We start from the raw sequence: 15,475 nt of genomic DNA on the forward strand, positions 1-15,475 counted from the left end.
GGGGCGTGGCTTTGGGTATATATTTTTATCTGGAGAGTGGAGTTTTTCTCTCTGCTTCCTGGTCACCATGATGTGAGCTGCTTCCTTCCATCTGCCACACTCTCCTCCTATGATATTCATCCTCACCTCAAGCCCTGTGGAAGGGAGCTGGCCTTCTATGGACTAAGAACACTGAAACTGTGAGTCCTCAAATAAACTTTCCTCCTCTATAATTGTGCTGGTTGGGTCCTTGGGTCCTACCATCGAAAAAGTTAAAACAACTAACACGTTTATATTTATCAATAATTTAGATCTAACTTTTCTTCATTTAACCAACTAATAATTATTAGGTATCAATCATGTTTCAGACAAGGTGTTAAGACCTGGGAATAAAATCAAGAATAAGTTAAAGAGTGTAATTCTAATTCTATCATGGCAGCTGATGTTTTCAATACAAAGGTGAGAATTTGGGGGGAAGAATTGGACAAAAAATTAAAAACCACCATTAAGAACTTGTTGTATGCTAGGTTTTGTGCTCCACCTATCTTTTTAGCCAAATGTAATAAATATTTTTTTGCATAGAAATTGTTTACAAATAAAGACCCTCTCTTTTTTATATCACAGTAGAATGCATTATAATTCTTATTACCCATATAGAGCACAATTTTTCATAGTCTGGTTATATACAAAGCATATTCATACCAATTCATGTCTTCATACATGTACTTTGGATAATAATGTCCCTCACATTCTACCATCATTTTTAATCCCATGCCCCCTCCCTTCCCTCCCCACCCCTCTGCCCTATCTAGAGTTCATCTATTCCTCCCACACTCCCTCTCCCTACCCCACTGTGAATCAGCCTCCTTTATCAGAGAAAACATTTGGCATTTGGTTTTTTTTTTTTTGGAATTGGCTAACTTCACTTAGCATTATCTTCTCTAACTCCACCCATTTGCCTGCAAATGCCATGATTTTGTTCTCTTTTATTGCTGAGTTAACACCGGGATCCTGAGTAATTTGCCATAGTCACTCAGTGAAGTTACAGAAGAAAGAAATGAGGCCAGTGCTGTGTGACATAAAGACTCTGATTCTAAATGTTGCATATCTGGATTTGCTTTTTGAAAACTAACTTTAGAAACCATGTGGCATATTAATAGAAGAGGGAGACCTAGGGCAAAGGGACTCAATAGAGTCAGTTGTCTGAGATGTTAATGGCTTGAACTAAATCTTGATAGAGCTGAACAAGAAAGAGTATATTTGAAAGACTGAACATAGTCACTAATTCATCAAAAGAAGTTAAGAGTAAACAAAAATCAAGAGCCATCCCTAGGTTTCTGACTGAAGTGGCTTGGAGAAGGAAGATGTCTGAAATAGAATATAAGATAAAGAAGCAGCTTGAAGGAAGAAAATAAAATGTGACAACATCCAGTTCAGATACTTGAGTTGACAATGCATTTAACAAACCTAGCAGACCATTGATATATGGGTCTAGAGTTACAGAAAGGCTTTTGAATTAATATAGCATTCTGCAAAGGGTAGCAAACTGACCCTGGGTATTCTCCAATACCTTTTGGGAAAACTTATGAGACCAAATTATTTAAGTAATGATCACTAAGATATAGTTATATCTACTTTTTCACTGTGTTTGTACTTGTATTGATGATCCAAAAACGCTGGTGTATAATTCTACCAGCACCTTAGATGCAGACAGGGAGAGGTGTCCATCACTAGGAGACTGGCAGCTTTCAAACACTTTTTAAAGACTTTTCTGATAACATCTGTGGTGATTTTAATAAGTGTGGTTCATTTTCTTGTTTTGATAGTAAATGATGAAATGTTAACATTTGGAAAATGTATATAACCTGGGGAATAAGTATTTTCCAAAAGACCAGTTCATAATGTTATATCATGCCTAGGTAACAGATCCATTGAAAATGCAAGTTAGATCAATGAATTTTAATGTTATTTGCTATGATTTTAAATTCTATCTTGCAAATACTATTTTTAAAACCACCACTTGGCTGGGCATGGTGTCATACCACTATAATTCCAGCAGCTTGGGAGGCTGAGGCAGGGGGATCATGAGTTCAAAGCCAGCCTCAGAAAAAAGCAAGGCTAAGCAACTAAGCAACTCAGTGAAACCCTGTCTCTAAATAAAATACAAAATAGGGCTTCAGAGTGGCTTAGTGGCCAAATACCCCTTAGTTCAATGTCTGCTACTCCAAAAGTAATGAAAATAAATTTTAAAAAATAAAACCACCACTTGTTAAAACTTATAGTTTCAATGAAAATATCCATGATTGTATGAAATACTAATAAATACATCTCCCTTTTCCAACCATACAACTGAGACTGAACAGTCTTCATATACTGTAACCAGCTACAGACCATTATTCCTGAGGAACATACATGCAAAAATTCTTAATAAACTATTAGCAATCCATATTCAAAATACATTAAGAATAATGTACACTGTGACTAAGTTGATTTCATCCCAGTGGTGCAATTTTGTTCAACATATGCAAATCAGTAAATACTATTCATCACATAAATAGAATTAAAGACAAAAATAACATGATAATTTCAATAGATGAAAAAAATTGACAAAATCTAGCATCCATTCATGTTAAAAACACTGAAGAAAGTAGGGGTAGGAACTTACCTCCACATCTTAAAGGCTACAATGAAACCAAAGCTAATATACTGAATGTGAAATACTGAAAGCAGGAATAAGACAAGGATGTCCATTCTCACCACTCCTATTCAATATAGCACTTGAAATTCTAGCTAGAGAAGTTAGGCAAGAGAATAGAATTAAAGTGATACACATAGGGAAAAAAAAGAAGTCAAATTATCTCTTTTTTGCAAATGACATAACCCTATACTTAGAAGACCAAAGAGCCTCCACCAGAAGACTTCTGGAGACAATAAATTCAACAAAGTAGCAGAACTAAAGATCAACATATATACTGGTTTTCTATACACCAATAATGAATTTTCTGAAAAAGAAGTGCTAATCATTGGGAAAATGATTTCATTCACAATAGCCTCAAAATAAAATAAAAGATATGAAAATATATCTATCCAAGGAGCTGAAGGACCTCTATAATGTTAATTATAGAATATTAAAGAAATACATTGAAGAAGACCTTAAAAATGGAAAAAAATAATATTATCAAAATGGCCACATTAAAAAAAGCAAGTTACAGATTCACTGCAATCTCCATCAAAATACCAGTAACATTCTTCACAGAACTTCATTTGGAACAATAAGAGACCCAGAAAAGCCAAAATAATACTGAGCAATAAGAGCAAAGCTGGAGACATCACAAAACCCAATCTTAAATTTTACTGCAGAGCTACAGTAACAAAAACTGCATGGTATTGACATAATAGCAGACATGAAGACCAAAGGAATAGAACAGAAGACACAGAGACAAAACTACAGGGATACATACGTCTGATCTTTGACATAGGTGCCAAAAACATACATTAGAGAAAATACAGCCTTCTTAGGAAATAGTTCTGGGAATAATGGATATCCATATGTATAAGCATGAAATCAGATTCCTATCTCTCACCCTGTAGAAGTCAAATCAAAGAAAATAAAAGACCTGGGGTTTATACTAGAAGCACCGGAACTGCTAGAAGACAACATAAAATCAACACTTTGAAATTTTGGTATAGGCATCAACTTCCATAATAAGAATCCTAAAGCTCAAGAAATAAAGCTAAGAAACAATAAGTGTCATGCCATCAAGTTAAAACTTCTTCACAGCAAAGAAAACAATTAAGAATATGTAGAAAGAGCCTACAAAATAAGAGAAAATCTTTTCCCATTTCTCATCTGATAGGGGATTAATATATAAAATATATAAAGAACTAAAAAAAAAACAGAAAAACAATAACCCAATCAATATATGGTCAAATGAATTAAACAGACACTTAAAGAGGAAATACAGGAGCTGGGCACCATGTCTCATACCTGTATTCTCAGCTAATCAGGAGGTTGGAGGAGAATTGCAAGTTCAAGACCAGCCTGCAAAAATTAGCAAGATCCTATTTCTAAATAAAAAAGGACTGGGGATGTAGCTCAGTGATAGAGTGCCTCTTGGTTCAATCCTCAGTAACAGAAAAATCTAAAAAAAAAAAAAATGAAAAAGAGGAAAAAATGCAAATGATCAAAAAATAGATGAAAAAAATGTTCAGCATTTTTCACAATAATGTAAATGCAAATAAAAACTACACAGAGATTTTACCTCAATCCAGTTAGAATGGCAGTTGCCAAGAATACAAAAACATAAATGCTGGCCAGGATATAGGCAGGGAATGGGGCAAGGAGAGTACACTTTACATAGTACAACCACTTTGGAAATCAGTATAGATATCTTGGAAATTTCTAAAAGACTAGGTATGAAACCTAACCTATGACTCATCTATCCCACTCCCTGATATTTATACAAAAAAACTGAAATCATCACTATAATGATACAAGCATATCAATTTTTATAGCAGCACAATTCATGATAGCCAAATTATGAAAACAATCCAGTGCCCATCAACAGATGAATGGATAAACACACACACACACACACACACACACACAGAAATTTTACTCAGCCATAAATAAGGATGGAGCTCAGTGGTAGAGTGCCTGCCTCACATGTGTGAGGCACTGAGTTCGATCCTCAGCGCCACATAAAAATAAATAAATAAAAGATATTGTGTCCATCTACAACTAAGGAAGCTATGTCATTTGCTGGTAAATGGATGGAACCAAATAACATCATGCTAAGTGAATTTAGAAATTCACTGAAAAAGTCCAGGATCAAACAATTTTTCTCATATGTGGAAGCTAGAGAGAGAGAAAAAGAAATAAAAAAGAGTTGTCATGAAATACAAGAGAGACCAGTATAGTAAAGGATGGAGATTAAGAGAGAGGGAGAAGGGAAGGGCATGGGAAACACTGGGGGACAAAAATCAACCAAATTATACTATGTCCATGAGTTCCACTTTTATATAAAATTATAATGCACTAATTTAATAAAATAGATAATAATAAATGGTACATTCGAGCCAGGGAATGAAGGGAAAGATGAGGAAAAGCAAAGGGGAAGAGCTGAAGAATGAGATTGATCAAATTGTTATGTGCAGCTATGAATACAGCATAATGAATTTAAAAAATTAATGAAAAACAATGCCATTCTTCTCAAAACATTTTTGTTTTGGAAAATAGTTTTTTTTTCCATTAAAATATTACTTACATTAATAAACAATTTTAATACTTATAACATGTTAATAAATGCTTGATTTTAATGTTATTTTAAATAAATTCATAAATATTCTAGAACCTTCTCAACTTTCATATTTAATGCAATAAATATCAAGTATATATGATAATATAAATCAAAGCTCAAAAGGCCTCCAATTAATTTTAAGGATTTAAAGAATTACTAAGAGTAAAATGATAACCACTGAGATAGTGTATATATATATATATATATATATATATATATATATATATATAAATTACATATTTTAACTATACTACATATAGTTAAAATATGTAGTATATAGATAGTGAAGTTATAGCCAAGACAAAACATTATTTTAAGTAATATTCAAGAAGAAATCAATAAAAACTATTGCTAATCTCTGGTTACAAACAGTTAAGAAGATTTAAGAGAATTAAAAAAAAAAAGTTTCATCCAGAGCCAGGGTTAGATCTGAAAGCTAAAAACAACTGAAAGGATACTTGAGAGACATCAGTTTTATTATTTTCTCTAATGTCAAACTTGGTATTTAATAGGTATTTCTGCCTGGTCAAAGCAAGAACAAGCAAAGGCATGCACCTGTACCGTTTGATCCAACAGCCACATTGCAAGCCAAGTCAACGCTTCGAAGAATTTCTTTAATAAAATGTACAACAGTAAATCAGCAAAACAGTGGTATTTGGTTGCTGTGATAACTCAAAACTAAGGAAGTATTAATGGAGATGGAACATTGGGAAATCTAATTGATTAAGAATTTGAAAATTCTTCATAAGCAGTTATAAGAGAATCCTGATAATTTTTAATAAGTCTTTCAATATTAAGGACATTACTGATTTCATTTTATTAAAAACCTAATGAAAGGAAGCAGACTAAAATATTTTAAGGGGCTAAGCTAGAGATTATAAAACTACTTTGACACTGAAACATTATAAAGGTTAATAGCCTTCTAAGATCAAAAAAGGAAAAAGAAACTTGAGACTTAATGTGAAGGTTTGAAGAGCATATGGTATTGCTTGTATGTTGTCTGGGGTCCTGTTAGCATTGATCTGATTTTGTTCCATGACTCATCTGGATTAGAATTTTTACAGTCAAATCTAATAATCAGAGATAATTGAAAGCAAAAAGCAGTAATGCTTAGAGAAGCATTTTATTCAACGTATCTTTATGATAAAAACAATATTAATCTGACAGGCCAAAAGCAATATATAGACCTTTGATTCCTTGAATACTGAAGAAAATAATATTTCTACTGAAGTCAGTTACCACGGGGTTATCGTTAAGTTTATTTGGGGTTCTGTGTGTTTGTGAGTTTGTTCATTAAATTTAAAAATATACATAAAACCTCTATTATTTTTCCCTCTTGGACACTTAGAACCTTAGGAACCCCAAAGCACCACTGCTCCCTCCTTGCCTGCTAGAAGGTCCTCATGATCCATTTCAGAGACCCAGGGCTGCCAAGCAAGAAACCTCTGAGGCAGCAGGTCATCCCACCATAACAGCTCGATTGCACCCTCTAGTGGGTAGTCTCCACGCTATAATTTTGAGGAAGGGAAAAAAAGCACAATGTCAGTTTCCAATTCATCCTCAAGTATAATATACCACATTTTAAGATTTTGCATATTTCTTAAGAAAAGTTGCTTTATAGTTGATTATGTTCTCAATGTAGAATTGAATTTTAAAAAACAAGAATTGAATACCAAAGTTGAACTTAATAATAAAACCAAACTGACCTCAAAATGGCAAAAGCCTGCTTTTCATCGACTGTAAGAGCCCACTCAGAGCCCCCAGAGATAACTTTGGCAATACACTTTGACCATGATGACCAAAAGTAACTTTCCTGCAGAGACAAATTCAACGTAAAAGCAAGGAAAATTCTGTGATATAAGCACAATTAAACTTTTAAAAGGCCACCTGAGAAAAAGAAGAAAAGAAGAAAAGGTATCTTTTTATGTCAATACATCTGTGCTAGAGAAAAATTCCCAGGTGAGCTTTCTTTGGTTAAGAGATTAGAGAACATACAGAGAAGCTGGGGGAAAAAAATGTCGGTAAATCATTCTATCTTGGATAGAAGGTTAAAGGGGCATTTGTGAACATGAATTTACACAATTTTGGAGCATGATCAAAAGTAGGTGCAATATTATACCATCATTGTGAAAAATCACTTGCACTCAATTATCTGTATTTGGGTCCATTTCAGAAGTCAATATTGAGGGTTAGTAAAGCATCCTGGAGTTCAGATCACACCCAGAGAAGTGGAATTTCCTGTGTAGGATGCCACACGGCCAGCTGCAGTGGAATCTCTCAGCAATAGAAAAGCATTATCAGCAATCTCTTCCTGAGTCCAAACTGAAGATTGATATCAGAACCGACTGTAGGCTTGTTCATTCTTATTGTCTGTTGATTATTTCTACTTCATAATGACGGAAGATTCAGGCATTCAAAAGAAATCTTCTCATAAAATAGTCAAGTAAAAATATAGATATTTGAATCACATAAACCTTATCTGACTCTTAAGCCAAGCTTCTGGTTTCCAAAGAAAAACAGATAAAAATAATAACTTTCTGCATCTCTTTCATTGGATTTGATTTTAACCTGAATGTGTCTTCTAATGCGTTTTATGTTCTGGATTACTGGACAATGACATCTCAAATACATTTAATCATGAGAGGCAACTGGTTACTTCTTGAGTCAGAAAACTTGTATTAGAGTCTTGGATCCTGACTTTAAACAACAAGCTTTGAGGTCTTGACAGAGTCACTGAACATCCCTGATGCATGATTGAAAAAAAATGGGAGACATAGTCCGTGACCTTTATATCTTGAGGGATTTACTAAAAGATCTACGAGATCACATATGCAAAAGTAACCAGTATAGAGTGCCCAATTAGTGTTCTATTTTCTAAATGATTGTTGTTTCTCCTTTTTAATTTTTTATTCAACAAACAAATATTAGCATGAAAGATCATTTTTCCCAATGAAAAGTGGCAAAATGAGAATAAGACTGTTTAGTGCAGATGCTCAGAACATTCGATCTAGAATGGCTTCTTTGCTCATGTTTTCCATTGTCCCTTTGCCCAACAACTCCAAGTCCGTGCTTTCCCGGTCATACAATGCTTCATAGCAGTGGCACATCTCCTATATATTATTGTATGGATGTTATCTGATGTGCAACATTCCATATAAATTGTTCAAATACTTTTATCTCAAATCAGGAAAGCTTCCTATGCCGTTTCAAATTTTAAAATACATACATACATACACACACACACACACACATATATATATATGTATATGTATATATATATATATGTATATATATATATATATATATATGTATATATATATATATATATATATATATATATATATATATATTCCAGATGGACTCGAAAGTATAAAGTTAAACATATCTTTATAGTTGGAAATGGTTTGCCTTCACAAAGGTGTTAAAATATATGTACATTGCTTGTCTGCTGTCTATTAGGTGTCTATCAATATCTATAGTCCCTGGAAACAGGAAATACTGAAGAGAAAGATGTGCCTTTGCTATGCTTGATCTTTTATATCTGTATTCATCTCCCAAGGCTGCCAGAACAACAACAAAAAAGAAAAAAAAAACTGTCATGAACTAGATAACATAAAACAATAGAAATTTTTCGTTCAAAATTCTGAGGCTAGAATCTGAAGTCAATATGATCCTACTAGAGGCTCCAAAGGAGAAACTGCTACATGCTTCATTCCTACCTTCTGGTGGCTCCAGCAATCCTTAATGTCCCTTGGCTTGGATACACATCCTTCTAACCTCTGCCTATCTTTGTGTGCTCTTCTCCCTTTGATTATCTCTGAGTCTGTACCCAAATTTCCCTTTCCTTATGAAAACACCAGTTATTAAATCAGAGCCCACCCTAATCCAGTGTGACCACATCTTAATTTGATTTCAAGCACAAAAGCCCTATTTCCAAATAAAACCATGAGCAGCTACCATGGCTGAGGACCCGAACATATGCCATACCTGACTCCCAAATACTAAGTAGAGACCCCTATATTCAAATTCTTTCATTAAAGTCAATGGTCTCCTTGGGTCAAAATGAAGCTTAAATTTTTTTCATAAGTTAATTATAAACAAAGATAGCAGCTCATTATAAAAGGAAAATCAATTTTTAAAAAGGCATTGTACAAAGGGAAGATGGCCGCTGCGTACGGGGGTTGCTGAAGTGCTGAGCGTGGTGCTCAAAGCAGCGGCTTTAATAGAGATTTCGCACAGTCTGTTAAAGCTCCTTTCACCGTTAATCTGTAGTGGACCACTTTGCCAAGGAGCAGGAAGAACAAAGAAATCGAAAAAGAGACGCTTGGCTGCTCAGAGCCGCGGGCGCTTTGCTCCTATCTGCTTCCTCTTTCGCTTCGCTCCGGGCGGAGAAGCTGAATGTGTAATCAGCAGTGGATTGTAAGTACCCAAGGCAAAGAAAGCTCAGTGCACCCCGCCTTTTTTTTTTCTTTTCTTTTCTTTTTTTTTTTTTTTGAATATTTTTTATACAGGGAGAGTTTGTGGATTGGGATTGTTGGCGGGGCTGTGGTTTCTGTGCCGAAAATCCACTCCGCGGGAGCCGCCATTTGCTTTCTGCTTGCTGTCTTGATGGCTCTGTATACACTGTCCGGCAGCCGCACCTAGAGGTTGGAGCTGGGCTGCGTGCCGAGCCCTGTCCTCCGAAGGCTGGACTGCAGCCTCGAGCATCTCGGTGGCCTGTTCGCCGTTGCACCTTCGGGCAGAGCCTGCTCTGGGGTCGTTCTGCACCCCCCTGCCAGGGGACCCGTGCCCCGGAGGAGGGGGACAGAGAGCCGCGGCGGCAGCCGCTTGGGCCCCTGGGGCCGGGCACCGGGCTGAAGAGCTGCGGAGGCCAGGGCGGCTCTGCTACGGTCGCAGACAAGCGCGGACGCTCGTCAGCGCGGCCCAGAGACGGAGGCGACGGCGGCAGGGTTTCATTTCTAGAAATCTGGACTGGAAACAGAAGCAGCAGTTTGTATAATCCCAAGAACTTGCTTATACCAGGAAGCTGTAAGGGCAACATGAATATCACTGAGGAGATGTAACATGGTGGCAGGCGCAGAGAGATCAAGTCTCTGACATCTTCAACTGCGCGGGCATAGGGAGCCGTAAACTGTCTAAATGCTGTTTGCTCAGGATCACTAGGCAATGCTGAGCTGACGTGGATCTGGGGTGTACAGGCTGGGCCCTTCAGAACACACACACAGAGCCCGAATCAGAGGCAATTAAGCTCCGGTTCGCCTGCTTCGTGTGACTCAGCACTAACGATCCCACTGAAATAATTGGCCGGCCCTTAGGAACTTACAGAGGTAAAAGCCAACCGAGCCTTCATAGGCAGTGGCCACAGGACTGAAACAGGGATTGGGAGAGACAGTCAGGACCCACCCGTTGCATTGGTCACCCGGCAAAGGGAACAAACGGTCACCATTTGCATGGGATATCACCATGGCAGAGAAATGGCTTCACGGGCGGAGGAGATAACTGCATTGAAACCAGCGCGACAGGTGTGTAATCCCCTAGTCATCTCTCTCCACACAGCAGGGAAAACTTAAGGGCCACTCCCAGCTCTCCTGTGAACGCAATAACCAGACCGAGGGAATCAGGAGTGACGCGGGACTCGCGGCGCGGAACTCCCGGCTACCGCTCCCACCAGTGCTGACAACTGAGGTCTCTTGCACCAGCTACCGGGGGCGTGGCTACAGGAGGGCAAGCAAATTCGCTGGGGGATCTCAGCCCCAAGCTCTACAAACTTAGGGTCTGAGGGAGGCAAACAGGGAGAGTGAGCCCAGGTGTTCATGAAAACAGGGCTCCCAGGAGCAGCAGACCTGGCGTGTAGCCAGTATTGTGGTGAGCGCCACAGGTGAGCACGGCCTGGCTTGAGGAAACACAAGACAAGGCCCTAGACACTCAGGATTGGAGACCCGCCCAGTCTAGGAGAAAGAGCTGCTGCACAGTGAATGGTTCCCACCTATTGAGAGGAGAAGCTTGGCCCAGTGGGCACAGCTCCACCTACTGGAAGAGAAGTTAATAGAACTCTAGGACTGCATTTATTATTATTATTATTATTATTATTATTATCATCATTTTTTTTCTTTTCTTTTTCTTTTTTTTTCTTCTTTTTCTTTCATTTTCAATTTTTATTTGTTGTTGTTCTTTAATTTTTTTTCAATGTTTCTATTTTTTTAATTTTATTTTATTTTATTATTATTATTTTTTTAAATTTTAATTTTCATTTTTTATTATCACTATTATTTTTGTTAAAAATTTTTTTTTCATCTTTTCTTTCTTTCTTTATTATCTAATCTTTGTTATTCTTGTTTCTTTTGTCTTTTCATTTCTTTTCAATCTTCTTATTCCCCCTTCCTTGAATTCTACCTGCCTACTCTCATTCTCTTTAGTGACTTCTTCCCTTCCCTTCTAATATCTTTCCTCTCAAGCATCAAATAAATCTATAAGAGTAAACAGTAACTAAGCAGTCAAACAGAACAAGAAGTAACATGAGCAGCATAAAAAAGCAAGGAAGAAAAGGAGTACAAACAATGAAGGACAGCCTAAATATTCAGGAGGACCTAGAGTCAGCAGAAAAATGGTCATATAAAGAACTCAAGGAATACCTTAGACAGATGGAATGGAACCTTAAAGAAGATACGAGACAGCAAATCCAAACAGTGAAAGAACACTTTGAAAATGAATTACATAGACAGATAAAAGAAGAAGTTAAGCATCTTTATCAGGAGATTGAGATTATAAAAAAAAAACCAAACAATAATTCTAGAAATGAAGGAAACGATAAACCAAATTAAAAACTCAATTGAGAGTATCACTAACAGAGTGGAGCAAGTAGAAGCCAGAACATCAGATAATGAAGACAAAATATATCATCTTGAAAAGAGCCTAGCCAACTCAGAAAGGCTGGTTAAAAACCACGAGAAAAACATCCAAGAGATATGGGATAACATAAAGAAACCAAACCTACGAGTCATCGGGATAGAAGAAGGTACAGAGATTCAAACCAAGGGAATGAGTAACCTGCTGAAAGAAATAATTACAGAAAACTTTCCAGAAATAAAAAGGAAACGGATATACAAATTGTAGATGCATACAGACACCGAGCACACAAAATCACAGTAGACCAACGCCAAGACACATTGTTATGAAGATATCCAATATACAGAACAAAGAGAAAATACTAAAAGCTACAAGAGAAAGGAGGCAGATTACATTCAGGGGTAAACCAATAAGGTTAACAACAGATTTTTCATCACAGACGCTGAAAGCGAGAAGATCCTGGAACAACGTATTTCAAACACTGAAAGACAATGGATGCCAACCAAGAATTCTGTATCCAGCAAAATTAAGCTTCAGGTATGATAACGAAATAAAAATCTTTCATGATAAACAAAAGCTAAAAGAATTTGCAGCCAGAAAACCAGCATTGCAAAGCATCTTGAGCAAAACACTACACGAGGAAGAAATGAAAAACAATAACCAAAACCATCAGTGGGAAGTGCCTCTATAAAGACAGAGGGCGGGGGGAAAGCTAACCATGGAGAAACAAACTAAATTAAAAAAAAAAAAAGAAGAAGATAAATAATCAAACATGGCTGGAAGTACAAACCATATATCAATAGTAACTCTAAACATTAATGGCTTAAACTCCCCAATAAAGCGACATAGGCTGGTAACATGGATTAAAAAAACAAATCCAACAATATGCTGCCTCCAGGAGACACATCTGATTGGAAAAGACATACACAGGCTGAAGGTGAAAGGTTGGGAAAAATATACCATGCACACGGTCCTCGTAAGCAAGCAGGGGTGGCCATCCTCATATCGAATAAAATTGACTTCAAGACTAAATTAATCAAAAGGGATAAGGAAGGACATTATATACTGTTAAAAGGAACCATTCACCAACAAGACATAACAATTATCAATATTTATGCACCAAATAATGGTGCTGCGACATTCATAAAACAAATTCTCCTCAAGTTCAAGAATCAAATAGACCACAACACAATAATTATGGGTGACTTCAACACACCTCTCTCACAATTGGACAGATCCTCCAAACAAAAGCTGAATAAAGAAACTATAGAACTCAATATCACAATCAACAACCTAGACTTAACTGACATATATAGAATATATCAACCATCATCAAGTGGATATACTTTTTTCTCAGCAGCACATGGATCCTCCTCAAAAATAGACCATATATTATGCCATAGGGCAACCCTCAGTAAATATACCGGGGTGGAGATAATACCATGCATTTTATCTGATCATAATGGAATGAAACTGGAAATCAATGATAAAAGACGGAAGGAAAAATCCTACATCACATGGAAAATGAACAATATGTTACTGAATGATCAATGGGTTACAGAAGACATAAAGGAAGAAATCAAAAAATTCTTAGAGATAAATGAAAATACAGACACAACATATCGGAATCTATGGGACACAATGAAAGCAGTTTTAAGAGGGAAATTCATCGCTTGGAGGTCATTCCTCAAAAAAAGGAAAAACCAACAAATAAATGAGCTCACACTTCATCTCAAAGCCCTAGAAAAGGAAGAGCAAAACAACAGCAAATGTAGCAGAAGGCAAGAAATAATTAAAATCAGAGCGGAAATCAACGAAATTGAAACAAAAGAAACTATTGAAAAAATTAACAAAACTAAAAGTTGGTTCTTTGAAAAAATAAATAAGATCGACAGACCCTTAGCCATGCTAACGAAGAGAAGAAGAGAGAGAACTCAAATCACTAACATACGGGATGAAAAAGGCAATATCACAACAGACACTACAGAAATACAGAAGACAATTAGAAATTATTTTGAAAACCTATATTCCAATAAAATAGAAGATAGTGAAGACATCGATAAATTCCTTAAGTCATATGATTTGCCCAGACTGAGTCAGGAGGATACTCACAACTTAAACATACCAATAACAATAGATGAAATAGAAGAAGCAATCAAAAGACTTCCAACCAAGAAAAGCCCAGGACCGGATGGGTTTTACAAAACCTTTAAGGAAGAATTAATACCAATACTTTTCAAGTTATTTCAGGAAATAGAAAAAGAAGGAGCTCTGCCAAATTCATTCTATGAGGCCAACATCACCCTGATTCCGAAACCAGACAAAGACACCTCAAAGAAAGAAAACTACAGACCAATATCTCTGATGAACCTAGATGCAAAAATCCTCAATAAAATTCTGGCGAATCGGATACAAAGGCACATCAAAAAAATTGTGCACCATGATCAAGTAGGATTCATCCCTGGGATGCAAGGATGGTTCAATATACGGAAATCAATAAATGTTATTCACCACATCAATAGACTTAAATATAAGAACCATATGATCATCTCAATAGACGCAGAAAAAGCATTCGACAAAGTACAGCATCCCTTTATGTTCAAAACATTAGAAAAACTAGCGATAACAGGAACTTACCTCAACATTGTAAAAGCTATCTATGCTAAGCCTCAGGCTAGCATCATTCTCAATGGAGAAAAATTGAAGGCATTCCCCCTAAAATCTGGAACAAGACAGGGATGCCCTCTATCACCACTTCTATTCAATATAGTTCTCGAAACACTGGCCAGAGCAATTAGACAGACGAAAGAAATTAAAGGCATAAAAATAGGAAAGGAAGAACTTAAATTATCACTATTTGCAGATGACATGATTCTATACCTAGAAGACCCAAAAGGGTCTACAAAAAAACTACTAGAACTAATAAATGAATTCAGCAAAGTGGCAGGATATAAAATCAACACGCATAAATCAAAGGCATTTCTGTATATCAGCGACAAAACTTCTGAAATGGAAATGAGGAAAAACACTCCATTCACAATATCCTCAAAAAAAATAAAATACTTGGGAATCAACCTAACAAAAGAGGTGAAAGACTTATATAATGAAAACTACAAAACCCTAAAAAGAGAAGTAGAAGAAGATCTTAGAAGATGGAAAAATATACCCTGTTCATGGATAGGCAGAACTAACATCATCAAAATGGCGATATTACCAAAAGTTCTCTATAGGTTTAATGCAATGCCAATCAAAATCCCAACGGCATTTCTTGTAGAAATGGATAAAGCAATCATGAAATTCATATGGAAAAATAAAAGACCCAGAATAGCAAAAGCAATTCTAAGCAGGAA

General features: G+C 36.4%; 1 long non-coding RNA gene across 1 annotated transcript; it reads left to right on the forward strand.

Annotated features, from left to right (window-relative positions):
- Positions 1–67: 67 nt before the first annotated feature.
- On the forward strand, positions 68–5,925 carry LOC124080497 (uncharacterized). The gene is made up of 2 exons (XR_006847733.2): positions 68–179; positions 5,792–5,925. It is a non-coding gene; the product is annotated as an uncharacterized LOC124080497 (long non-coding RNA).
- Positions 5,926–15,475: the final 9,550 nt, after the last annotated feature.

Source organism: Marmota monax, unplaced genomic scaffold (genome assembly GCF_021218885.2).
Source record: "Marmota monax isolate L192 unplaced genomic scaffold, Marmota_monax_Labrador192_F-V1.1 WCK01_AAM20220418_F8-fsc00174, whole genome shotgun sequence".
NCBI classification, from domain to species: domain Eukaryota; kingdom Metazoa; phylum Chordata; class Mammalia; order Rodentia; family Sciuridae; genus Marmota; species Marmota monax.